Source organism: Arachis ipaensis, chromosome B09 (genome assembly GCF_000816755.2).
Source record: "Arachis ipaensis cultivar K30076 chromosome B09, Araip1.1, whole genome shotgun sequence".
Classification (NCBI taxonomy): domain Eukaryota; kingdom Viridiplantae; phylum Streptophyta; class Magnoliopsida; order Fabales; family Fabaceae; genus Arachis; species Arachis ipaensis.
Window position 1 is genome coordinate 19,456,621 of NC_029793.2, and position 5,347 is coordinate 19,461,967.

Below are 5,347 nucleotides of genomic sequence, written 5' to 3' on the forward strand. Positions count from 1 at the left end.
AATTTATTTTTTTTTAATTTTTATTTTAAAGAATTCAGTCATTGGGGACAAATTTCGAATTTATTGAAGTAACTTGTCTCTATATAAAAAGGTGAAACTCACGTGTAATTATCTTCATATATAGGTAATAGTTGAGAGTAAAATTCTAAAAATTGGATCGATTATCGAACCGTTTTAGTTACTGATTTATTGGTTTACTGGTCTAACTGTGCTTCAATTGAAAAAAACCGTTTTATATCAAAATAATAAATAAATTATAAATAAACATCTTAAAATATAATTATAATCTAATATAAATCTTAAAATATCTTTTAAATTTAGAACACTATATAAAACGCCATCAACAAAAATCATGTGATTTTATTAAAATACACCGACACAAAAATTAAATAATAAAAAAATATCTAATATCAGCATAAAAATTTGTCATCAATCATTAATATTATAACTTTTCATTCACTACTTGTAATGTAATATATTTTCAAACTAGATCTATTTTTTTCGTAAATTAGAAGTCACCTTAGAGGCCTAAAACCATTCCACCAAAACTATCTCAGAAGAGGGTTTGCTTTAGAAATTCTTGAATCCTTAAGCAATCAGGGCTTCGGAGCAAAAACATTAAAATAAATTATCATACTCCAATGCTACAAATGCAAAATACCACACAGAAATCCAATCAGAAGCAAAAATGGCAAGATTAAATAAAAAGGGATTCATAATCATAAGAAAACAAAGGATCAAGAAACAAACAACGGCATGCAAATGCATTTAGAATTTCACATAACACAAATAGGTAGAAGCAGCAAAAAAATGCAGAAAAGAGAAAGTTATCTTGCTGAAGAGTTCTAGTGGCGAATTCAACGCCACTGGTAGATTTGGACTCCAAAAAAACTAGTTGCGCGTGAACTTCGAGAAAATGTTGGATTTGCCAATGCCAGAGTCATCGATAAAGACGATCTTGAAGAGGTAATCGTACTCGTGGTCCACCTTGCGAGCCATGAGATCCTTCTTCTCCTTCTCCGATTTCTCGAACCTAAAACCAGAACTCAAAAAAACCAAAACAAAACAAAAGGCGAAGCCACAAAGTGAAGAACAAGCGACCGAGCCACTGACCTTTAAAGACGACACCGACAGACTGTTGATTGATGGACGACGCCGACCAGACGCCAGAGAGAAGATGCAAATGACCAGTTACAGACCCAAAAAAATTTATGTTAAGGGATAAAAATAATATACATTGCTATTAAAAGATATATTAATCCAAATTTAAAAAAATAAAAGTGTACATTAATTATTTGAATACAAAAAAAAATAAAAATAAAAAATTACATTAGCTGCTAACTTTCTTTTCTTCAAATCTTGAAGGTACTTTTTTTTTTGTTTTCATAGTCTGAAAATGTTGAATAATTATTTCATTATCAACTTGATTGAATGTCTCTCTTTTTATATAACCAAACAATCATTCAACCACTCGTCTCCCATTCAATTACGAAGTGGACTCTTTAATCGATTGACTTTAAAAATTTATATGCAACATAATTACATATAATGAAATAGAATGAAAGATAAACAAATAAATAATAAAGATCACTAAATCGAAAATAAAATAAAATACATAAATTTATGAAGAGAATAAAAAATTAGACTAACACTTAAACTATAATAGTTTGGATTAAAATTTGTAATTGAAAATATCAAAAAGAAAACAATGAAATTAAAAGATACATAGAGTCATAGAGAGTTATATAAAAAAAATAGAGAATTTAAAATTTACCTTTTGATGAAGAAAAAATGACCATTAGAAAAGAAATAGAAAAAAAAAGTTAAAACTAAGAAGAGGGTTTAAAAAAATAAAAAAGTGGTGACAGTTGAAATTTGAGAATGAGAGAAGACTAAATTTGATTAGGTTAACTAATAGTTAAAATGATAAAAAGATAAAATAAATATAAAACTTTAAATAATTGGGATAAATTAATTTATAGTGGGATCATTTAAAATTTAAAATGGGGGCATATTATATATGTATATTTTTTTTGTTTAAAAAATAAAATGAGACTGGGGGCATATAATAATATGTATATTTTTAAAAGAAAAAAATTAAAATAAGAGTGGGGGCAAGTGTCCCTCCATCAAACTACATGGGTCTGTCCCTGCAAATGACGGCAAGAAGATGAAGATAGCGGATGGGCCGAGAGTTCACAGAAGAAGAGAGTAGGGGTTGGAGACTTGGGGGCTGTGGCTACATGGACAAACAGCGGCAGTGGATCGACGGACCGGTGGCGACAGTAGCTAGGGTTGGAGAAGGGGGCTTGTGTGAGAGAGTGAGTGAAGAATGAAGACGGAAGAGTGTGAGCTGTGCAGCTAAGGATGGATAGTTTAAAGTTTAAACGTTTAAGCAAAAAATAACACCGTTTTTACGAAATTGGCCAGTTTTCGATCCGATCCAACCAACCAATTCCTGGCCGATTCACCGGTTTTTATTTTTACGGTTTTATATGTTCGATCGGACTGTTAATGCTGCTGGTTTGTGGTTGGACCGGTTCGACCGATCGGTTCAATTTGGTTTTTAGAACCTTGGTTGAGAGTTATTAGATAATAATTTACAGTATTGCTACACATGCAAGTCTTTTTGACAACCAAGTCTAACTAAATTGGTTAAAGCTCAACAAAAATCAATTTTATTAGTGAGAGCGTGAATACACGCTCCAACTCCCAGCCACTAACGTGAATACTCATATCCTTCTTCTTTGCGTTCTTCATTCTTCTTCACATTCCTTCTTCTACTTCTTCACGTTTCTTTTTTTTTCTTGCATGTTTTCTCTCCATCGTCGTTCATCTATTATTGTTGTTATTGCTGCATTTTTTCTTTTCTTTTCTTCCTTTTCTTTCTAGTAATTTTGCAGCATTGAATTTTCTTCTTTGTTTTTAGTTTTTATTACTCTTAAGAGAGTGAAACAAGAATAATTATGAAAAAATGAAATAAGAAGAAGAAGATGAAGAAGGAAAAGATTAAAAAGAAGAAGAAGCAGCAGCAGAAGATAAGGAGGAAGAAGAAGAGTTTTGAATTATGCAGAATTTAATAGAACAAATAACAACAAAATTTCTTAACAATAACATATAAATTTCTTAATTTTCACACCAAAATTTTACTACAAAGTACAAAAATGTCTTCTTTAATGCTGTATTTTTTCTTTTTCTTCTTTTTATTCTTCTTTGTCTTTTTCTTTTTTATGTTGCTCTTATTTCTTCTTTTAAGAGCATTGCTCTTATATTAGACTTGAATGAATATGTTTGTAATGTTTTGTAATCTTATTTAGTTGAATGAATGTAGGTTCCTCATCTTCCTAGTGATTTTGTAGTATTATGTGTTTCATCTTCTTTGTTTGATTTTTTTTTTTAATTTTTATTCTTGTTAAAAGAGTAAAATAAGAAGAATCATGAGAAGGTAAAACAAGAAGGAAAAGATCAATAAGAAAAGAATAAGAAGATGATGATGATAATGAAGAAGAAGGAGGAGGAGGAGGATGATGAGGAATTTTGAGTTATCATTAAGTAATTTTAGTGTATTCTGGATTTAAATAATGTACACTTTTGGTTTGTACTTATTTTGAATTGAGTTCGTTTGTGTGATGTCATCATTAAGTAATTTCAGTATATTTTGGATTTAAATAAGGTGCACTTGGTCTGTACTTATTTTGAATTGAGTTGTTCGTGTATCGTCAGTAATTTCGGTGCATTCTAGATTTAGTTTTGATACATTCTAAATTTAAATAAAGTGTATTTTTAGTCTGAACTTGTTTTGAATTTAGTTTGTTTGTATGTCGCCATCATTAACAAATTTTGGTACATTTTAAATTTGAACGGTTATACACATAAAAAGAAGAAGATGATGATGATGGAGTAGGAGGTGGAAGAGGAAAAGGAAGGAGGAGATAAAAAAAATTCAAATGAGAAAAGAAGGAGGAGGAGGAGGAGATGGAGTTGGTGGCATGGTGGTGATGGCGACGACGATAATTAAAAAAAAGATAAAAAAGGAGGAGGAGAATAAGACGACAATGATGACAATAACGATAATAATAATGATGATGATAATAATAATGATAATGAAGATGGAGGAGAAGGAGGAGCAAAAGGAAGGAGAAAAAGAAATTTAAATAAAGGAAGAGGAAAAAGTGATGATGGTGACAGCAATAATAATAACGAAATAAGAAGAAGAAGAAGATGCAATAGCCAGAAACGGAGCTTTGTGTAGACAATGGGGCCATGACTCCCAAAAATAATTGTAACAAAATTAGTAGTTCTTGTCTAAAAAAAATAAAGTTAGCTCATTTGATTAAATTGATATTTTTTCATTTTGTTTATCCGTGTTCAATACTCACCTTCACCACTTACTTGTTTTTGTGTGTTGAAATTGAAATGAAAAAATCCTCTCTAATTTCTTCTCTCATACATTTTTATTTTATGTATTATTTTAATTTTAGAGAAATGTAGCATAACTAGTAGAAATACTAGTTGCTAATAAAAAATTATTATTAGAAGAGGTGCTCATGAATTAAAATTTTTAATAACAATTTAGTTGAATTTGGTTAGATATTTTATTTAATTGTAGAATTTTTTTAATAATTTAGTCAAATATTTTAGTTATTTAACCGTTTTTCAACTAACAATTTTACATAAAAATAAATGCATGTAATTTTCATCGCATAAAAATTATTGATTTCTTTCATAACTTGTTTTTACTTGTAATTTGCTCCAGCAAATTACGAATATGGCTATATTTCAAAACTACTATTGATACGTGTTTCAAATATTCGTGATATGAAAAATTAAAGAGTTCAAATATTATTTAGTAATTATTAATTTATAATTTTAAATATTAGAATGTTTAATTTAATTTCTTGTATTTTGATTTTGGTTATTTAGTTATTATTAGGTTGGACTTTGTATTAAGGATAAACAAGAAGATAAAAATTTAACTGAAAAAGATACATTGAAATTAAAATTAAAATTAAATACAAAGAGAATCACTCAACTTTTTATCCAATTTTTTGATACAATAAGAAAGAGATTCTTCAATCTAACTTATCTACATCATAGTTTGAAAGTTGAATCGAAGGACTCACTCAATCTTCTATCCAATTTCTCGATACAATAATAGATGGACTCACTCAATCTCACTTGTTCACACTATGATTTTATCACGAAAATAAAAAGTGTTTTGGCACTATTCTAATTTCTCTATAAAAGAAATCCTAAACCCAGTAACATAAATCCTAATCTAATAACTAAATAAACAAAATTAAAATATATAAAATTAAATTCAACACTCTAATATTTAAAATATAAA

At 28.7% G+C, this 5,347-nt stretch overlaps 1 long non-coding RNA gene across 1 annotated transcript; it reads right to left on the minus strand.

Annotated features, from left to right (window-relative positions):
* LOC107616948 lies at positions 606-1,248 on the minus strand. The gene is made up of 2 exons (XR_001614718.2): positions 1,114-1,248; positions 606-1,033 (listed from the first exon to the last, which is right to left on the minus strand). It is a non-coding gene; the product is annotated as an uncharacterized LOC107616948 (long non-coding RNA).